At 34.8% G+C, this 23,700-nt stretch overlaps 1 protein-coding gene across 1 annotated transcript in view; it reads right to left on the reverse strand.

Annotated features, from left to right (window-relative positions):
- The window catches only part of NAALADL2 (N-acetylated alpha-linked acidic dipeptidase like 2), a 1,239,935-nt gene that overhangs the window by 840,272 nt on the left and 375,963 nt on the right, over window positions 1-23,700 (reverse strand). The window lies entirely within an intron of this gene.

The raw sequence follows: 23,700 nt of genomic DNA on the forward strand, positions 1-23,700 counted from the left end.
TATTCATCTTAAAGGAGACCTCAAATAATTATTCTGCTTAGTATATATAAAGTATACTATATGGTATAATTATTCAAAGCTATTCATACCATATTTCAATTTATCTATTTTGGTTAAAGTTCTATTGAAAGCTTTAAGACTACCTTCAAGACATATTAACGATGAGACTTGATGAATAGCTAAGTAATGAAAATAACAGAAATAAGAATAACCACCCCTATCTTTTCTGGAAAGAATTACTCAAAATAACTCTTTTAGTTACGGTTGATGAATGTAGCATCAATAAAACTACATAAGATGCATATTATACAAATTAATATATATTTTTTTAATTATAGGAAGTAAAATCTACAAAAATACACCCACTGTATCTATTCTTTCCATGGTTTTATAGGATGTCACAATTGACCTTGCCCTTGAACTTCCAAATTCCGTTACTTTTAAAATTAAGCAATACAGGCAATGTTATTTATTTGATTTCTTTTTATGTTCTGAATTGACATCAGTCTCACCTCCTTTATGTCCTTGCTAGATACCATATGCAGACGTCTTTCAGTGGGCAAGAAAGATAAGCGTATAGAGATCTATGCAAAGTGCACTAAGAGAAACACTGATGGCTTTGATTAGAGCAAAGACAGAACAGAGAAGATTAAAAGATTTTACTATTATCAATCTATAACAAATTTTAAAATAATATTATTGAATATATACTGTATGCTAAGCATAATGTTTAATTCTTTATATACATTACGTAATTATTTCTTATAAAAATCTGTCGGAATAGGTACCATTTTATAGAAGAGACTAAGGAATCTCAAAAACAGAAATGTTAATTAACTTGACCAAGGTTACACAACTAGTAAGCAAACAGGGACAGGACTACAATTTAGATTGGCCTATTCACTTGCATACATAAAAATACTTTGTAAAGCAGGAAAAATAAAAAGATTCAAGGTCAGTAATTCCACATCTCCAAATAGTCCAATGTTGTTAATTGAAAGAATTATTGAAAGGGACCCTCAAACCCATATACACAAAGGTATTTTCTCAATCAAATCATAGCAAAAATAGAATTACTTTATTTTTATTTTTAGAATATGTATCTATATATTCATATAATCATAGTGCCATGCATGTGTGTATACTCAAAACATACTTACATATTTATTAATGCATGACACTTTAAGAGATTATCTAAAGCTATACAATTCTTCAATCACGATTCTATAGCATATTCTATAATTTTTGGAAGAGATGGAAATAATGATAAAAAAAAAGTGAAGAGGTGAAGAACATATTAGGGTACTTTTACTAGCTGTGTCATTCATCATTTCCCTGATATGGGCAGTGAGAACAATTCCTTAAAAACATAAAATTCCCCTCACTAAAATCCTTCAATGATTTTCTATTATGCTTAATATAAAATCCAAACTCTTTAACTTGACCTACCACAAACTTTCTCCTCTGTTCCCTATGCTCCTATGCACTGCCTGTTTTCCAGCCTTCTTCATGTCTCACTTAGTACAAGCCACTGCCCTCCTTGGAAGGCTATGCCTCCACCTTCCCATGACCGGCTCCTTTATTTTTTTGGTCAATCTAGCTTAAATGTCATCTCCTAAAAGATGCATGTCTCCCATATAACAGTATTCAAAAATGGTAATTAAATAATTATTTATTTCTTATTGATTTCTCTCCACTTGACTACAAGTTCTATATGAACAAGGGACCTTCTGAGTTTTATTTTCCACTGTACATGTGAACTAATCAATGAATCACTCATGAATAAAGGAATATCAAAGACAGTAATAATGGGATTTAAGCATTATTATTCCAAATTATATTAACCAGTGAAATATATATATTTCCCCAGCTACCTATTTCTAATGCCTTTTACTGTCATTACAATTTTATACTAAGCTGTATTATAATTTAACTATGCCTTACAATTTGATAAGCTAAATATTAAAACTGGCTGTTATAAAATTATCATTAGTTTGCTGTCAATGTCTGTTTGCCAATAATTAACTCTAAAAATAAAGTTGTACACCCCTTGTAAGCAAGTCCAGCTTCTTTAATCATGATTAGGTCACGACAAATTTCAAAGAAGAGTGAAACCATAGCAAATCTTTTAAGTTCCTTAACTTCTGTTTTATAATTTCTATATCTGTTAAATTAATATGCTGAACTGAATCACTTCTAGCCTCCTTCAAGCTCTTACATTTGGTGATTCAAAAATTTAACTTAAATTTCAGATTTTTTCCTCTTCAATTGCGTTGTCAAAATATTTCTACCTCCTCTATACAAAAAAATATGTAACAAAGAATAGAGTGTTCTGGAGCAACTAAGTTACTATTATGGTTTTTTCTCCACTTTTACTTTCTTTTTTTTTTTTTTTTAAGATTTTATTTATTTATTTGACAAAGAGAGATAGCCAGCGAGAGAAGGAACACAAGCAGGGGGAGGGGGAGAGGAAGAAGCAGGCTCCCAGCGGAAGAGCCTGACGTGGGGCTCGATCCCAGAACGCCGGGATCACGCCCTGAGCCGAAGGCAGACGCTTAACGCCTGCGCCACCCAGGCGCCCCTATGTTGCTTTTTTTTTTTTTTTTACAAATCTAACCCCATGCCTCAATTTGATGCACAGCTGGTTAGACTTATGAATGTCATTACAGCATGTGTTTTTCTAATAATCACTCTGCCAAGGGACAGGGCATGGGCCTTTTTGAACTGGTGAACTTCCAAAAAATAGCAGGAATTGAAGTTCTATATTTTATACCTGCAATGCCAAGCTAACAAAACTATGGAAGATGTTGAAAAGCACCAGGGAACCTGATTTGTTGTTGTTGTTGCTCTGTAGCTCTGTGCCTAGCCAGAGGCTACGTTCTTAAAAAATGAATAATTTTCTCTCATTATTTAAGACTAGGGCATTGAAAAATGATGGTATTTAGATATGTGGTAAGAAAACTATAGAGAAGGAAACACTGGTATGTTTCAAAAAATTGTTTTTATCAGTTTCAAAAATGAAAACTACTATGCAAATCCTGTTTCTCCTCAAACTTTTGCTAATTCCAAGATCCATTGATGGACAAAAATCATTGCTATGCTGTTTGCCTAATGGTGATTTGTTTATTTTCCCCATCATTCTACTTTTATTAATCAAACATTCTACTGAATGGAATACCTGTCCCTTCTCCACTGCTATGGATTACATGTTTGTTTATGCCCTAAATTCATTTTTTTAAGTCCCAACCTCCAACGTGAGGGCATGTGGAGGTCAGAAATTTAGAAGGCAGTTAGGTTCTGATGAGGTCATGAGAGTGGTGCCCTTATGATAGGATTAGTGACCTTATTAAGGGGAGCAAGGGAGAGGTGAGCTGTCTTTTCTCCACCATGTAAGGATATAGAAAGAAGGCATCTATCTGTAAGCCAAGTGGGTTCTCATCAGAACTCAGCCATACCAGCACCCTGATCTTGGACTTCACAGTTGCCAGAACTATGAGAAATAAATACTTGTTACGTAAGCCAACCAGTCTATGGCATTTTGTTAGAGCAGCCCAAGCTAAGATATCTACCCTGAATATTTATATATTTATGTCAGTATGGACTCATGGAAGTGTATTTAATTCTATGGGTTAATATTCAAAACTAACATTTATTTTCTTTTTCAAATCATTTTAGCCTCAGTCATCCATGCTTTTTCAACAACCACCATCTTTTTTTAGCACTTTTTAGACTCTCCTACCACAAGATATTTCAAGCTCCTCTTATGTTTACCCTGCCCCACCTGGAATCAGCCATTTTCCCAAGAAGTCCTTGTTCCTTTTATTGCAGAATGTTTAGAAACTAGGGCCTGGGGTTTGCACCACTGAAAGTATTTCCCTGAAGACATTTACTAAAAAGGGAAAGATAGTAACTTTATAATAGAGAAAAGTTGCAGACATGTGCTTTACCAAGTGATCAGATTAATATCACCATTAAGAAGACATATTGACATCATAAACCTTCTTGATTTGGTGAGCTGATAATACAGCATCATTTCAGTAGTATTATTGTAAAAAAAAAAAATCACCACTTTATTCCAATCATGAGAAAAATCAAATCCAAATAGAGGGACTTTCTCCAAAATAACTTGTCAGCACTCTTCAAAAGTTGTCTAGTTCATGAGGGAAAGAGAAAAACTGAGGAACTTTTACAAAGTGGAGAGGTTAGGGAGAAATAACAACTAAACTCAGTGTGGGATCCTGGATAGGATCTTGGAACAGAAGAAAAGAAAGCATTAGGGAAAAAATCAGTACAATTCAAATAAGATTTGTAGTTAATAGGGTTGCACCAATGTTAATTTCCAAGTCTTCAAAGATGTACTGTGGCCATATATGTTGTTAATATGAGGAGAAATGGGACTGGGACATAAATGGGAACCGGGTCCTATTTTTGCCACTTTTCAGCGAGTCTAAAATTATTTCAAAATAAAAAGCTTTTATTTTTTTTTCCTTTTAAACAATCAAAGATAATTTATCTTATTAATAACACTATTTATATTTTATGATATACTTTCACCAGAAATGAAGGATGGAACAGGTGATAATAAACAAATGGCACAATGGAAAGCTCCTATCCATGCCCAAGCATTCCGAATGAAAGTATTTTCCACCAACTGTAGTTTTGACCTCTAAAATTCTGAAAACATATTTCTAAAAGTAAAATGTCCCATGAATTCTTATGAAATTTTGCCATATTTGATTTTTTTTATCTGAGTTATTGTTTTAGAAGTTGAACTTGCAAAAAATTAAATGATTAATCACTGCAGGCTTCATCAAGGAAAAAAAAAACAACAAAAGAAGAAAAATATTCTAAGAATTTAAGTGGCTTCATTCTAAAAATTAAATTAGTTAACTTTATTGGGCAAACATTTTCTGCCAAATACTTTCCAAAGACAACATTAAATCGCTAGATAGGGACTATGGTACATTACAAAAATAGCCATAACTCTTTTCCTTCCTTGATCCACACACTCGCCCATGCAACTCTATAGCTACTCCCATGAAAAAGTGGAGTCTGTTCCACACTCCTTGAATCAGGCCTAGTTGTGTAACGTGCTTTGACCAACACAGCGGAATGACAGGATGCCAGCTCCAAAACACCTTGTGTGCTTCCTCTCACTCTCTTGGACCTCCACTCTGCTGTGAGTACAAGACAAAGCTACACTGCTGGAACGAGGTGTCATCACATGAAAGAGAGGTCAGTTGTCCCAGGTGAAGCCACCTTAGACCAAACTTCAGCCAGTTAATCACCAGACCCTAGATTAGGAAAATAACCTACCTCATCCACACAACTGATCGCAGATGCACCAGTAAACCTGGCTGAGCTGAACCTAGTGAGCAGTAGTAGGTCCTTACTATGTAAGTCACAAAGTATTGTGATGCTTACTTACATAGCAATAACTAACTGATACAAGGGCTTTTTTTTTTTTTTTTTTTTTTTTTTTTTTACCTTCTGCACAAAAGGAAAACAAGGTACAGAAGAGTTAAATAGGTTGTTCAAGTTTGCACCAAGATTAAGTATAGTGTTACAATCCCACATCTGTCTGACTCCAAAATGTTTTCCATTTTGCAGTAAGTACCATCTCCCCAAATCTAGTGTGTTCCCATTTTCATTATTTCTCTAAGTATCATCGCTATACTTGACTTATAAATTATTAGATTGGATTACAAGTGACTAATCTTTTCTGAATAAGCGCATGCTAAATATTGTTCTGATTAAAGAGACATTTATTATACTTGATACGCTTTCATAATCATACATTCTTTTTTTAACGTGAAATCAAATATGCTACATGGTAACAATGATTAAGTGTCACAATAAATGCTTTCAAAATAGGCCTCTTCCTATTTACTTGTTACATAGCATATTTTATTTTTATCACAAGTATTTAATATGGATTTTACAGTATAAGTATAATTACATAAACATTCTTAAAGACATTTGACACTCAATTTTATTTTCAGTTTAAAAATATGCAAAATAAATTATGAGTTAGGCTCAGAAAATTGTGATGAAGACTCCATAGGATCTTTATTTCAACAATGTTACATATAAATATCTTTGGAGCCAGGTTGCAATGATGCTTTTCCTTATTTTAATTCCCTAAAGTTGATGGTTCAAAAAAGACAAAGAAATAGATCTAAAACAAATGAAAGACTGAACTGCAACTTTCTTTTAATTAAACCATAAAGTACAAGTTCCAAATAGTTAATCCCATTTGATCTAGAAAAGACCTTCCAAGAACTTAATAAAACAACTTGTAGTGGACAAGACAGTTAAGACACTTTCTCGAAGCAAGGTCCTGCTGTGCTGGAAGTAGTCAACTAAACTAAATATTTTTCAGTGTGACTGAAATAAAACCCACGGGATATTTCTGGGGCCACATGTTACCACAATTAAAGAACATCTTAAACAACCAAAGCTATCACTTTGCTATATTTATATTCAGTTTCAAATCTTTGCTCAAAGTCACTGAATGAAAGTTGTGACCAAGCATTTTAATAGACCATTCTGACTCTAAATGTAAAATGTCCTTTAACACAGTACGCATAATGCAAATATGCTATCACTGATATTATTTTTCTTTTCATCAACAAGTTCTTGGGTCTGGTTTAAATTCATAGCCGGTTAAGAATTGAGAATCATTTGAAAAATACACAAGTAATCTTTTTAAAAAAAATAGGCCATGTAAAAATTCAATTTTTTCTGCTCCACTTATGGATTGATATTAATTTACATTTGGAAAATTGGAAGTAATTTCTGAAACAAAATTAAATCAAATTTTTAATTTTAAAAGAGCTCTCAGCATGTCACAAATAAAGTTTCAAATGAGAACTATTGCCTGAAACACGTTACCACCATACATAAACCAGGAATGGTGATCAGACAGAAATAGTACTAAAGAATACCACGTATGAAATTGAATATAGTTACACATACTAAACACTATGTATTAGACTGTAGATATTATTTTACACTTTCAACCCCTCTGATTCAATGAACCATAACACCTAAAACATAATACAAGCTATTACCATAAACTCTTAACTTTGCTTGGGTCAAAAGTTAGGTTACATTTTTTCTTTCTAAAATTGTTGAAGTATTACATGATACGATTTAATTTTTTATCCATTAACATTATTAACCTATTTTCGTTTTCCTTTCTATTCCCCAAATAAAATGACTGAATTGAATCTTTTTTTTTTTTTTGAAGATTTTATTTATTTATTTGAGAGAGAGAGACAGCATGAGATGGGGGTGGGTCAGAGGTAGAAGCAGACTCCCCGTTGATCATGGAGCCCAACGAGGGACTCGATCCCGGGACTCCATGATCATGACCTGAGCCGAAGGCAGTCACTTAACCAACTGAGCCACTCAGGTGCCCTGAATGGAATCTTTCAAAACAAAATATACCTTGGACATCTGGCCTAACAGTCAATGGCATGTGTCCTGGAACCAGACTGCTTGGTTCAAAATCAGACTCTACCACTCACAACAGCTTTATGAAGTCGTCCCTATTCTAAAGTTGGGAAGACTAAGGTTTAGAAAGCTTCCTAATATTCCAATGTCAAACTGTGTCAATTAACCACGGTGAGATAGCAACCTCCATCTGATTTCAGGCCTGGCTCTTAATCACTAAGCTCTTATGTTTTTAAATGGTAATCACAAAAATTACCTGAAAGAGCTTTATCACCAAGACAACACAGAAGACAACATTACACCTCCTGTGCTGTCATCCCTCAAAATATACTCCCCTCACCCAGCAAATACACTAACTCGCATGAAATAATTCAGCCAACTCACTGCTTTAAAATTTGCTAAGCTTTATATTTAGACCATTCAAGTTTGACAAACATTTCAATTTCAGGAAGTAGGCAATTGCGTATCATGTTTCTAATGTTGTCTTATTTTCTGGAATGCTTAGAACTTGTCCACAACTGACAGTTTATAGAGTTAATCTATAGCAGAGCTATTTTTATTTGTCTATTCAGTAGCAATTAAGTTTAACTTCCTGTATCTTTTCCCATCTCAAACATTCCAAAAAACAAGTAAAACTCCATTAAACCCCAGCCTTTTCATCAAAACTCATAAACGAAAGCACCCAAAAATGAATTGTAGGGTTGGAGTACATGTGCATGGTAGTGGACCTTTATTCCCTCACTAAATTAAAAGTCCCTGACAGTCAGCTACAAAGACCTGGGCATTCATTTTGTTCCCAAACTCCTGCAGACTGGGAATTGGTCCTCCAATACATTCATATTTAAGAAGATGGCATTTAAAAATGTCTCTGTGGATGCCGAGGTGGCTCAGTTTAAGCGTCTGCTTTCAGCTAGAGTCATCATCTCAGGGTGCCCGGATCAAGCCTCATATCAGGCTATCTGCTCAGGGGGGAGTCTGCATCACCCTCTCACTCTCCCTCTGTGCTCTCTCTCTCTCAAATAAATAAATAAAATCTTTAATAAAGATGAAAATGGGGGCGCCTGGGTGGCACAGTGGTTAAGCGTCTGCCTTCGGCTCAGGGCGTGATCCCGGCGTTGTGGGATCGAGCCCCACATCAGGCTCCTCTGCTATGAGCCTGCTTCTTCCTCTCCCACTCCCCCTGCTTGTGTTCCCTCTCTCGCTGGCTGTCTCTATCTCTGTCAAATAAATAAATAAAATCTTAAAAAAAAAAAAAAAAGATGAAAATGTCCTCTGAAGTTTATTATAACTGAATTTTACCTATATGAGAAAATTTTCCTTTCTAAAGAAATTTTTGTGGTATTGAAGGTACACTTATTCACTACCTATTCTAACTCACGGATTATGTCTAACACTTCACACATACTCTCTACCTTTTATTCTCCCAAACAACAATAGTATTAGTCTAATAACACCTGTAGGAAACTAGGGCTCAAAAAAGTGAAGTAACTTATACTAGTCTCATGGTTAGCTACATCCAAACTGATACTACAGAATCAGGTCTATCTCCTTACCAAACCCGCTCCCTTTGTACTCCATATGGCACGAACTATCATGCTCTAATGTGATTTTTAATGCAATAAAATATAAAACCAGAAAAAACTTATCTTTCTGCATAAGACATATGTCATCTCTTGCTTATAGAGATTATAAAATTATTTTGAAGACTAATTCTAGAATTTTACTTTCCTCAGTTTAGGTTTCATTAGTCAACTGCTTTAATTCTTCAAACCTTCCGACTAAGAGAAGACTAACATTTCCTAGCTATAACTTTTTATCATATTATAAAATATGAAGAATATAATAATTTCATTTTTTTCATTAATTTGGTACAATAGAAAAATCAACTCAATTGGTAGGTATAGAGGAAAAAAAGGAAAAAGGAAAAAAACCATTTACTGAGTACCAGTTATGGTACAATATATGTGGTTTAATCTTTGAACAATCATCAAATCTGTGAAATCATCCCTTTTTTTCAGATGAGAATCCAAGTTTGAGGGGAATTAACTGACTTGCCAGGTGACACAGCTAGTGAATGAGTTGACTGGCAGGCAACGGTCTTCAAAGCGCACCGGAAGGCAGAACTTCTAGCCCGGGGCAGGTATCCTGTGAATGCCTATCACCAGTTAATCAGATGCCTAGCCACAGGACAGACGTGATATCAAGGAAACATAAATTACTAGCAAACACAGCTTTTCCTCCTTAGTATATTCAGAGTCTACCCATTTTTGTTACCTGGTTTGTTTTAAAGCTTTGTATGCACAGGAAGTTAGTGCCAGATGATCATGTGACATCTGAATAATCCACAGAACACTTGCAGGTAAAAAACATTTATATCAACAACACTGCTGTGATAGCTGGTTACATTGAGGATCAGCCTAGAAAATCACGTTTTGTTAATGTACTGCTTGGTAAGACAAAGTGAAAACAGTTTATGGGACAAATTCTTACCAACTCTTTTCTCAAACCAGTAAGTCATGATACTATATCCCATCCAGTCTATAACATCCTTGATTATTATGTGCACAAGATACTTTAGAAGTAGTACTGTATGGTGACTAACATAATAAAAACAAAAAGTGGTTAATGGCAATTGTCAGGTACCATCAATTGGAACATTTATCCTAATTTCAGGAATACTAAAATGTGGGAAAATGTGCATCTTAGAAACCACGAAATATCATAGATATTATCAACGTATTTTAATGTCAAAATACATTGGGATACTTTGAAAGCAAACAAAACGAGTGGATTCTCATGCAAAAACCATTAGTCTCTAATTCCAAAATATTTTCACAAATAATCCTGCCAGCAAAATGTTGAAAGATTAACGATGCCGCACCACAAGGAAGCCCCAGGGAATAGCAACAACAGGGAAATATCAATATAGAATTCTAAATATGTGCTGATTATAAAGTAGACCATTGCCAACGATTAACCTTGTCATATTTTATTGTAGCTAGAAATTTTCTCTCTGGATCCTCAGTCTTAGGACCACTGATAGCCATTAAGTTGCATAACATTAACTAGGGGAAGAAAGGTTGTCAAAACTAAAAAAGGAGGGGTAACTGTGATTTTATGCATTTGCATGAAATTGCTCAAGAAACTAATCAGATCAACACCAAATGTATCTTTTAGGTGACTTGCCCCACATATTCGTTACCTAGGATTCCAATGAACCATTTAGCTGTTGCAGCTTTAGGGCATCCATGTATTGACAATTTACAGAAGTTTTCCTCACCTAATTTGTTCAGCTATTCCTAAGGAGGAAAAAAAAAAAAAATCCTAGTTACCTTAGCAACTGCAAGGTTACATTTTATCTTCAAGCTGCAGAGCTTTTTTGAAATTAAAAAAAAAAAAAAAAGCATCTGTGCTGACATTCCATCCTTGTTGAGTGATGGCTTTCATAGTCAGGTTGAGAATAACATGCAAACGCCTTTATCTTCTCTCTGCTCCACCCTTGACAGCATTTTACACTGATTGTCTTCATTTTTTTTTCTTTTTTGGGAAATGAATAACCAATATCAAATATGTATATAAAGAAATTGTCAGAGAGAGGCTCTAGAGAGTGTAGTTCATCACAGATGACCTTCGTTATTTCTGTGAGAAGAGAAATTGGTGGACAATTGGCAATTGTTATAACAGGAAAATAAACATCCTGTCAAGTGTCAGTGGCTAGAAAGTCAATTTCCAGCCCTAACAGAAGATATCTGTAAGCCTGTCTGCAGAAGAATAGATTTTTCAGAAAATACTACGTTAAAAACAGATTTTAACAATTTAATTCGAAAAATCACTCTAAAGGCTGTGGTTCTTGCAGCTTACATACTTAAGGCTACATAGAAAAGGGTACTTGTCAGATCTTACTGAACATGTGACTTCAGCAATGCCTGAGGTATGACTAACTTTGAAAAGGAACTCAGTTGACAGAACTGGCTTTAACCCTTAAAAAAAAAAAAAAGGAACTCAGGAATAAGGGAAAAGAGAAATGGACAGGAAAATGAAATATAAGAAGGTGTATTAAGTCTCTTTTCCTTAATATGACTGAAACCCAAATTGAAGTAGCTTAACAATAAAAAGGATTTATAAACTCGTAAATCTGGACTTCTCCAAGCTGTCAGCGACAAGTCTGGGAGGCAGCTCTGCTCTGCCCGAGCCCCCTCCCAGCCCAGACTAGAATCTCTCTCTAGGCAGTGAGCTGGGCAATCTCATGAGGCACTTCTGTTTTCTGTTTTTCAGGGATGGCCTTCCTTCACTGCCTGATGTCCAATGTCTTGAGTGCTCTCACTTCATATGTTACGTACATTTTTTTTTATTTGTTTCAAGCAGGAAGGTACTTCTAGTCCCTGCTATTCTATCTTTACCAGAAGCAGAAGTCTTTTTCTGTCCCCACAACATTCAGTTTCACAAAGATATCAGATTAATTACCTTTACTTGCACTCTATTCTCACTTATGGATAGGCACTATGTCCAACCAAAGGGGACAATGAGAGTAGCAGGAACCGAGTCACATATCCAAACCTGCAGATCTATCTGTTCTATTGCCAGGTTCAGAAAAAAAGGAACAAAACTATTTGTTAGAGGACCAAAACTAATAGCTCTCAGAATCCAGTTCAGAAAACACGTTCCTATCTTAGAAGAAAAAAAAAAGAAAAGAAAGAAAAGAAAAAGACCTCTGGGAGGATGCCAATTCCATTCCAAACTTATCTGTTGTTGACTATCTCAAGCATTTCCGGAGCATATTCTGTGTGTCTACTGATGTGGCCACAGGGAATACCAAGATGAAAAGATGTGAGTGTGGCCTTGGCAGCTCACATTCCAGCGTGTTTCCTTTGTACAACGCTTTCCAGTTTTGTGAAAGCATTCATGGACTCTACCTTTTCCAACAGACACAATGGCTCTGGGAGAGATTTGGCTTCGAATGGTACTGATCGTGGACCCATCTTTCAGATGTCTCATTCTAAACATGAAGAAACAAGGTGAAGGGAGTATCAAGCCAAGTGACTAGTACGTAGCAAACCTGATATTGCTGAAGCGTCAAATAGTAAGAATGTGGTGTGAACGGAGGCCTCTCGTACACTCTGCATTGTTCTTATCACTACACCACAGTGTCATCCTGCCTGGCCTGTAGGGCTAAGTAATAGCTCTCCCCTTCAAATGTGGAATTTTATGTCCTGCTGTTTTTAAACCAAATAAATTACCCCATCCTTCACTGAATAAAACTCATTTGCTAGTTTCTCATCTTTATTGCCTACCCTTCAATCCCCACCCCAAAGCTAAGAAATGCTTTATTTTTCTCTGGTCCACTCATAAGACCCACATTTAATAAACTGGAAATATTTTTATAAAATATTGTTGCTGGGGAAAATGATAAATCTCTGTAAGTAATGATCAAATATTAAATACATGTTATACACACACAGACCAAAAGACAATATACTAAAATATTAATAGGTATTTTAAAAATCTGAGTTGCCAACTTATGGGTGATTTCACTTTGGTCTTAATACTTTTTTTTTTTCATTTTCTAAAATTTTTGACAATTAGCATGTTTTATATATAAAGTTATTCCTAAAACTACACACTAAAAAAATCTATCTCATCTATTTCTTGATGAAAATCTTCCCTGATTAGCCCTATTTAATAAAATGTTATTATCACCTGGGGCACCTGAGTGGCTCAGCCATTGAGTGTCAGACTCTTGGTTTCAGCTCAGATCATGATCTCAGGGTTGTGAGATTGAGCCCCATATCTTCAGGCTCCTGGTTCAGCAGGGAGTCTGGAGATTCTCATCCTCTACGCCCCCCCCCCCTTACTCTCTCTCCCCCTCTCTCAAATAAATAAATAAATAAATAAATAAATAAATAAATAAATCTTTTAAAACCTACTATAGGCTTCTCTGCAAAGCTTTCCTATATCATTGAGGTCCTATAGCCATTTCTTTTTGAGATTCCTCTTTTCTTGAAAACCAGTGGTTTTGCTTTATGCTTTTTTTTTTTTAATGAATGGATACTGCTAGGATTATGAGTTGGTTATCATGATCAAAAAAGAAACATATTCATTTTTCATCTTGTTTCAAATGTGCAAAAATATAAGAAAGTCAGATTTAAATCCTGCCTATTTTAGTAAATAAGTCAAATTTCAACATAAGCATAGAATAAATATAGGGATTTTTGTTTGATTTGACCCTACTATTTATGAAAACAAGGGGCTACTTTTCCATTAACTACTAAGATCTTACTAGACATTCTTCCTCCATCTTTCTCTTAGTTCCTTAGATTTACCTGCACAAGTGGTCTCAAATACAGCCTACTTTGAAAACAATTTTCTAAGGCTTAGTGATAAAAAGACTAATTTCTATAGCCACCTGCCTGTTTCTAGAGCCATGGATGATTGATGGCTTACAAAGCCTTTTTATACAGCACTGACATTTTAAAGATACTGGCCAGTCTGAACTTTCCATCTGGCGTCCCTGATTTCCTTTGTCCCACTTTCCCGTAGTGACTTATTCTGTCCTTGAGCTCTAAAACTACTTCGATTTAATTTAGGCCTAGGAGTTTGGGGGAAGTTTATTTAAATAAGAAATGAGAGTAATGCCTTTGATGGTGCATGGTGATGGGGAAGCAAATCCCTGACTCTCTGGCATTTATTTGTGTAATAACTCCACTGCCACATACAACCAGAAACTTCCATGTGCTTACATAAAACTAGCAAGAGAGGCAGTCAATGCTTGAAAATAAACAGGAAGATGGGGGAAATTAATTTATTCCAGGCCAAAAAAAACCCCCTAACTTCTGTCTTTCAAACACAGATAATTGATGTAAATAAGATCTATATTACTTAGTGCTAGGGAAGCAGTTTATACTTTTAAAAATACTCTTCCACATTATATCATTAAAATTTCATTCATAGTAACATTATGATGTAAAATAGTTTCCTCCAAGTCTTAAACCTAGTCAACTACTAAAAATGTGGCTTTTTATGCAGGAAATTTTATTCTAGAATGGCATTCCTCTCTCAATCTCCCTTCCATTGTGTCTATCCAAAAATAAATCCAAAGCACTTTCTATACAATAGATCCAAAATGCAATCCTGTTTATGCTATTAATTAACGCTATTAATGTTTTATTCCTGAAGACTAGTAGCACAACATGTTTATAGATGCCATCATAGAAAAGGCAAACACTGGAAACGGTTAAATGTTTAGCAGTGAGAAATATCCGGAAAGAAAGAAAAAGAAAGAAAGAAAGAAAGAAAGAAAGAAAGAAAGAAAGAAAGAAAGAAAGAAAGAAAGAAAGAAAAAGAAAGAAAAAAGGAAAAGACAAAGAGGGACGAAGTGAGGAATGGAAGGAGGGAGGGGTACGTAGAGCCCCTGCAGCATATAAAACCATGGGAAATTTGAAAACAGTTTTGAAATATTGGTAAAAATGGCTATCTCATTTTGAAAGATATGCATGACACAGTTGAAGTCCTAGGCTAGATAATGCTCATCTCCCAAAAGTCTTCTGAACATTGGCATCTACCACCAGTAAATTTATGATCAAAGAATCAAAGGGGGGCTCCTGGGTGGCACAGCGGTTAAGTGTCTGCCTTCGGCTCAGGGCGTGATCCCGGCGTTATGGGATCGAGCCCCACATCAGGCTCCTCCGCTAGGAGCCTGCTTCTTCCTCTCCCACTCCCCTGCTGTGTTCCCTCTCTCGCTGGCTGTCTCTATCTCTGTCGAATAAATAAATAAAAAAAAGAATCAAAGGAACACTAGAAAAGAGTCATTAGATCTCAGTTCAAGCAGTAGTTTCATACTGGGTAAATCACTTCATCTTTTTTTTTTTTTTCTTACAGACCAAATATTATTCATCTATAAAACAAAAGTGCTGGTGTCCAGAATAGTTAAAAAATATTCTAGTGTTACAGTTCTATAAAGGATACTATGATTTTGGTCTAAGTGCTAAAAAGGTAATTCTTCTCAAAAAGAATGTGATGAATTCTCAAGTAAAAAAAATAAATAAATAAATGAGGGGTGCCTGGGTGGCTCAGTTGGTTAAGCATCTACCTTCAACTTGGGTCATGATCTCAGTGTCCCACGCTCTGTTTACCCCACGGCCTACCCCTCCCCCCAGCTCGTGCTCACTGTCTAATAAATAAAATCTTTAAAAATTAATTAATTTGCAATTATGATTCAGATTGACAGAAACTGGACAAGGGCTGTACTTGCTAGGCACAAAGAATTATGAGTTTATTAGTATTAGTGCAATTTTATTTTACTTAATAAAGCTCTTTTTTAAAAAGGACTGAGCAGTTTAAAATAAAAATACATTTCTGATAACAAAATAAAGTATTTATAAAAAAAAGCAGAGATCACATAGAAAGCAATCATGATATTAGAATCAGGAATGAGGTAATTAATGAAGCTCTTAGTTTCTAAATTGTTTTCTGTTATTGCAAAACAAATTACACAAAAACTAAGGAACTTAAAATATCAAATATATATTATCTCATACTTTGTGTGGGTTAAAAATCAGAGCACAGCCTAGCTGGGGCTTCTGGCTCAAGGTTCTTCATGAGAATGCAGTCAAGGTGTTGTCCAAGGGTGTGATCTTATCTGAAGTATGACCAGAGTTGGTTCTGTTCCCAAGCCCGCTCACATGCTTGTTGACAAGGTACAGTTCTTTGTGGGCAGTTGGATAAGGACCTCAGTTCCTCACTAGGTGTTGTCTAGAAACTCCTTCAATCCCTTGCCATGTGGGCCTCTCAACAGGGCACATTACAACATGGCTCTTGACTTTCCTCAGAATGAGAAGGAAAGAGAGCACCCAAAACAAAAGCCACATTCACTTTATAACCTAATATCAGAAATGACACGCCAATACTCATGCTGTATCCTATTATTAGTTAGAAGCAGGCATTAAGTCCATTAAATCATTAAGTCCTTCTGAGAGAAGGGTATTATAAAAAGCATGAATGCCAAGAGGCAGGGATCATTGGAGACCATTTTAGAGGCTACCTAACACAGTTCTGTAGAGTCAAAGCAAAAAGATACACAGATACTGATTGCACAGTTCTTACTACATGATAAAATGATAATTACTCATCCTTAATGAAAATCTCTTCATGTCAGTAATTCTTTTTTTTTTTTTTTGAGATTTTATTCATTTATTTGACAGAGAGAGAGGGAGCATAAGCAGGGGGAGCAGCAGGCAGAGGGAGAGGGAGAAGCAGGCTCCCTGCTGAGCAGAGAGCCCTACATGGGGCTTGATCCCAGGACCCCAGGATCATGACCTGAGCCGAAGACAGACACTTAACCAACTGAGCCACCCAGGCACCCCCATGTCAGTAGTTCCAAAATAACTTCTTATATGCATTTGTACGCAAAGAGCATTGAGTGATGGGGTGCCTGGATGGCTCAGTCCTTAAGTGTCTGCCTTTGGCTCAGGGTGTGATCCCAGAGTCCTGGGATCAAGCCCCGCATCAGGCTCCTCCACTGGGAGCCTGCTTCTTCCTCTCCCATTCCCCCTGCTTGTGTTCCCTCTCTCGCTGTCTGTTTCTCTCTGTCAAATAAATAAATAAAAATCTTAAAAAAAAAAAAAAGCATTGAGTGATATATAATGTGCTTAACAGCTGCTCTGTACAATGTTCAGAAGTATCCTTCATGATATCATAGTTTTAAACTATGAATGAGGATATTTCAATGGGGACAAATCTAATGGTAGTTCCTAGGTATTTAACATAATAAAGAATATGGTAGGAAATGGAGAATTGATACTTCACTGTTTTTCAAACCTTTAGTGTGCTTAAGATCAAATTATGCACAAAGGTAAATACCCAGGTACACCTCAGTTATACTAACTTAAATCTCTAGGGGGGGTGGGCCCAGATTTTTTGCTTTATAATAAACACTCCAGAAAATTTTGATTCATCAGCTCCAGAAACCACATTTTAAGAAACACTTCTTTATATGGTCTATCTCAACTGTCAACTGCCTCTTCTACATTCTTGGGATATAATAAAATATAGATCCATTCTGGATCTGTATCAGACATTTCAGTCAATTTCTTATGTTTTCCCACATGCAGATTTTCTGGTCAAGCTGTTGAAAATTTCCAAATCAATATCAGACAAAACAAAAAATCAGAATGTAAAAGACTGAGATAAATGGTTTGCTCTTTTAACTGATAGAACTAAAGAAATTAAGAGGAATTACAGTTATATATTTGAGTTTCATGTTTTATTTTTAAAGTGTCACTTGTTATGTTCATTTTTTTTGTATCTATGAAAAGGTTTATTCATGTATTCCCATGTATTCATGTATTCATCTCTTTAATACCTGTTACCATCTCACTATATTGCTACCAATTAACTTCAGGAATATACAGTAGAAAATACATGAATTATTTTCTCAAATTTCTCAAAATTCGTAATTAACTATAATGTCTTTAGGCATCATGATGTCCAGAAAAGTGATCTTAAAGAAAATTCTATTCCAAGGTAAGCAATTTACAATTGATTAGTTGTACTATTGCCCAGAGCAATCAGCATTTTAGTACTAAGTTAAATGATAGAGCATATGGGTACCATTGAATGGTTTGGGTGTTGTCAGCTATATAAAGCTTTATGGTTTAAAAAACTTAACATGGCTTTCTGGAAGAACTAGAAGTAAAAACATTATAGTAAGTCTGTAACATTTATAATTATTATTGATATCTATGAGATATATAAAATTTTACCTCCGGAGCAGCTATAAATTCTTTCATTACGAAATAAGTAAATTGTTACAGAATAACTAATTTTGCCAGCTTTAAAAATGTCCACACACCAATCCCACAAGGAACATAGACAAAAGATTTCATATTATGTATATGACTTACCTTGAATTTAGACAATTTAAAACTAAAACTACCTTTATTCCACATAAGGTAGGGAAAAAATCCTTAATTAATTAGAACTTCACCAAACCCCATGAATATATAGACAGCAGCAAAACTGGTGATGCAACAATTTCACATAAATTGAGTGAATTATTGCCTCAAGCTATAAAGAGTATGGGAACAACAAAATAAAAGTAACATCAGCTCCAGCTGTTAACAAACAGAAATAGGAAGCTCTTTCATTTGTCAAAGGAAATGGCACAAGTTTTCTGGTCTCTAACAAAAGAAGCATGCAACATTTCCTCCCACTTAAATATTTACAGTCTATTACTTTTACTATTATGTATTCGATTAAGAGTATGTTTTTGCTGTCTTTGACATTAGTAGTCCTTCTCTGCAATTAGCCAAAAAATCTAGGATTGTTAGCAATATGTAGGAAAGTTTGATTATATAGGAAATGGGTGGGTTTTAGCATTTAATTGCCTAGTAAACCATACCAAATCCTAGAACACCAAACCAAAGTAGACTTTCCATCTGACAAATGAGAGTGGTAACTGCTTCACTCAAATATATAGAGAACTTATAAACATGAAATTGATAAGAATTATTTGAAATTCTTACTAAGTTGGTACCATATCACTCAATATGGTATTCTAACATCTTCATCCCATCATTATCATCATCGTCATTGTCATCACTGTCATCAATGCAACTTGTGGTGAGACCTTTTCATGTACTGGATGTACTGGATACATGCTGCCTATTAGAGATACAAGTCAAATAAGATACAGGCCAGCACCTTGAAAAGCTCACAGATAAGTGGAATTATTTATTTTGTATTACTCTAAAAGACTGGATTTAAATTAGGGATTGTAAAATGTACATTTTTAAAAATATTTTGTATATTATACTCCTTGTAGGTTCAAAAGGGTCTTAAGCCTCTCTCTGTACATATTAAATATATTATACCTCTAAAATGTGTTCAACTGATTTTCAGGAAACACTGTACTCTTCCAGCTAGTAGTGATCCATGTACTTCTGATCTTATCAGTGAGTTGTATGTTTGTGAAAATCAATTTGTATTTATTCTCAAACATGTATTTGCCATTGTATATAATATTTTAATTATGCAACTTAATTTCTACAAATACTAGTAAAAGATGAGTATGAAAAGAAGTAGTCGAATCTAGGAAAATTAGGTCAAGACCTTTAGAAAAACTCAGAAAAGACAAGTTAGTAAAAGATAGGATCAACAGATATTGCTGCTTTGCTAACCCAGCACCCATTCCCAGACCATTCCATTCTGAGACTTTAAAGGGTTGGAGTCAGCTAAAATATTAGCAAATTGATGTAGTCATCCAGCACCATTCTGGCCAATGAGACATATCCATTCATAAATCGGTGGCAATAAGAAAAAATTTGCTTTCCTCATAAAGAGAGCAGATATCTCTAGAACATGATCCTGATGTTGAGACCTGTGACACCCATTTGTGACTGATTATAAGGGCAAGTCCAGGAGAAGTTAAGAGAGAATGTGACTATCCTAATGTCACCCATCACTTACCTCCAGATTTCTTGTTTAATAAGACAAAGGAAAGAAGGAATGAATGAAGGAAAGAAAGAAAAGATGGAGAGAGGGAAGGAAGAAAGGATGAGGAAATTTAAGTAAGCCATAGTAAGTTGTTTGGCTATTTGCAATTAAAGTATTCCTAACTGATACCCAGTAGTAGTTAGGGAAAATAGGGAGGGGGATCCAGAAACATTTTTCATTCTGATTGTTTCATAATTTTCTTGAGTTATGTCTCACTATGAAATTAAAAAAACTGCAAATCATTTGAATGTGACTAATGCAAGGAAGATAGGATATGTGGAAATCCAAACAATAGACCCCAGATATTAGTAAATAAATGTGCACTGGTTCATATAGGTAGATTGATATATAGATATAAAATTTAGGTATATATGCATTATTTTTAAAGAGTTCTCACTTAAAATGACTTTTTCAATAAATCAACGAATGCCAACAGTGAAAAAACTGAATAAAAGGGTTTCCACTATATACTAGGGAAAGAAAAATCAGTCAAAACCTCAGCAAGATTCTAAAATGAATGCCAAAATGTGAACATTGTGTATTTTCATCTCAAATTTTGGTTAAGTTGTAAATAGATATACTGGAAAAGTAAAAAAGAAAGTTTGGAAATAAAAATTAAAATTAATGAATTTCAAAGGTAAATTGAGATAATATGCAAACAAGTATTTAAAAAAACTTTACACTACAGATTATTAAGTTCTTATCACTATTAAATTCTTAAAGAAGTTTAAGGAAACAATCATTTTTGTCTATGCCTATCAAACCAATTAGGGAGTATTTCTTGACTATTTTTTGGCTAATATCTACTGTATTAGAATACTAGAATTTAGAGTTAGAATTTAGGGTTGAAGGGCCTACCCCAACTGTGCAGTTTTAGCAGAAGCCTAGTCTAAAACATCCCTGCAGAGAGGGTATGAAGCATTTGTTTTCACATTCTACAATAGGGGTTTACCTTTTGAGTAAACGGATTCCTTTTTGGGGAACACGAGCAATCAGAAATAGCTTTTATATTATGCATAAACCTGCCAACCTCTAATTTCTGTTAGTGTCAGTTTTGCCATCAGAAGTTAAGATAGAGGCAAGACTATTTCTTTATCCATTTGATAGGGTTCTCCATTCTATCCCAACTGTTCTCCAACCTTCTTAACTTCTATGAAAGTTTTTGTTTTGTTTTGTTTAACATTTTTCACCTGAAATGCCTTTTGAATGAATTGCCACCAATGTTGCCCCACTCTGGGCATACTTCATCTGTCAACATACCAGAATAAGAATAATAAGCTTGGAGTTGATCGCAGTATTTCCAAATCCAACTTACCAACAGGTAAGTATCTTTTAAGTTTACAATACCTCTTTGGAAGGTCTAGACATGTCTCTCTAGAATGTTCCTTAACATAGATATTTAACATGTATTAATGCAACCTAATATTATATTTATTTGATTCTCATATGCCCTGCTACTCTTTTATGTATATCTTTAGTCATGAGATTCTTTCACTTTTGCTATTTTTAAATCTGAATTCAAATGGTAAGTATCAACATACTTCAGCTGAACTCCCCTTTTCTTTTATGTAATAATTACACTAGTAGCTACTATTAGGTGGGGAGTATTTACAACAAGCCAGGATCTATTCTGGGTATTTTATGGATACATTATATCTAACCTTGTGTACAACAAAACAAGGTAAGAATTATCATTTGTTTTAAAGATGTTTAAATGGAAGCTCAATGAGTGAAAGTATATAGCTCAAAGACACACAGAGATACATTCTATATATCTCTTTTGATATCTAATATCTCACTTTTCCAAAAAATATTTGAAAGAGGGTCCAAAAGAGGTTTAGACATTTCTCTTATATCCATGCTATACAAAGAACGGTCCACAGTCGAAAAGCATTAGCATCACCTAGGCAGAATCCTAGGACTTACTGAATCAGAATCCACATTTAAACTAGATTCCAAGTGAGTCATGGCTATATTGTGGCTTGAGAGGCAATGTTTTAGAGACAACATGTATCACCATCTTCTCAGATATCTATTTCCTTTCTAGAATAGAGGATCATTTGAGTGAACATTTCTAATCTCCTGTTCTCTAGTTTTCTAGTCTCTAGTTTTTGTTCTGGTCTACATATGGTTTATATATAGGTCACAGTGTAAAGTCCACGCTTCTGTGTGCTAAAATGTCTTATCCTCTTAGATCTATCTGTGTTCACTGGCCCATTCCCAGAAGGAATATTACAGACATAAGAATACCAAATTACTCACTCTCACCACCCACACCCTCTAGCATTTTGCCTTACTGACTTGCCTGGAACTGTGTATGCCAGGCAGGACTTGGACTTTGTATCTGGCCAGGTACCCATTCAGGATCTACTTGATAGACTCAGATTTTCTTCCCCAAGAGATCCCAAGGCCTAAAACTGAACTTGGAATAGGTGATGCCATTTGGTTTGGTATCAAAGCTATATTCTCCAAGGCAGTTTATCTGAAGACAGTGTGTCTATATTTGACAAAAGATTACTAGGAACATAGCCATCAGTAAAACTTATATCCCAAAGCCCACTTGATGGCTGGTAACCTCTGTGTCTTTTAGTTAGAGGGTGAGTTTTAGGCTTCCTAACCACATCTCCCATTGCTACTAGGGTACTATAGAAACAGGGCTCATGTATTTCTGAGAAGCTCTATCAAGCAGTATATCTCAGATAATTCATCACATATACAGTTTGGGAATGGTTGAAAAATTCTCCAAATTATCTGAAATTACAGTCCTTGATACTTTTTATTTGCCATATGATTGGTAAGTCTGAACACCATCACTTCTAAGATATACTTTGATAATTTACATTTTCACAGTTGATACTTTCAACTCCTGGCCATTGTATCAAGCATGAGATTATAGATTTAAATAAAACAAAATGATCAAATTGCTTTCACTTTTATAACACAGTTGGATATACTGATTTCAAGTAAAAACATTCAGCTGCCTCTATGAGTCCTCTGCTTCCGGAATTATTTAGAATTTTATTTTTGTAAAATCATATATTTAAATGATTACATAGTAAATTCAGACAAAAAAGTCACAGTGGAGTATCTGGGAAGAAATGCTGAAATTAGAACTTAAGTCCCAGATATGCCATTTACTAACTGTATACCATGAATAATAGATTTATTTTTCTGATTTAATATCTAATTATGAGAATAAAATGAGATAATATAATGCTCTTTTTTATTAAAATATAAGGTATAATTTATACTGAAGTGTATTATTCTATCTTAAAAAGTGCTTTGACCATTATACAAACTTCCAAAATGTAAGATTTACTAAAAAAGGCAACATAACCTGGCAATCAAAAATAATAGTGATAACATCAGTGAATATTTATATAGCCCTTTTTTTGGCCAGAAACTCTTCTAAACACTTTATGCATGTTATCTTATAAACTGCCCTTAATAAGATATAGCTACATATTATTTCCAATTTACAGATGAGAATGCTGAGAAACAAAAAATTTAGTAAGTTATTTATCCAGAGTCATTAATAGATATACATATATAGAGAAAGTTCAGCCAAGAAACACCCTAAGTGTCTACTGGACAAATAATACTATTTTTTTTAAATGTATTAGTGCTCTTTTCAAATGTCTTTTTGAAATTTGCCAAACTTTTTTGAATGTTAACCCTGTGTGTGACATATTTCCCTTCTAGATATCACAAAACCTACTTCTCTCCTGTGAAACTTGCAGAACAATTTTCAGA

The sequence above is a fragment of the Ursus maritimus genome, unplaced genomic scaffold, assembly GCF_017311325.1.
Source record: "Ursus maritimus isolate PB19 unplaced genomic scaffold, ASM1731132v1 scaffold_4, whole genome shotgun sequence".
Taxonomy (NCBI): domain Eukaryota; kingdom Metazoa; phylum Chordata; class Mammalia; order Carnivora; family Ursidae; genus Ursus; species Ursus maritimus.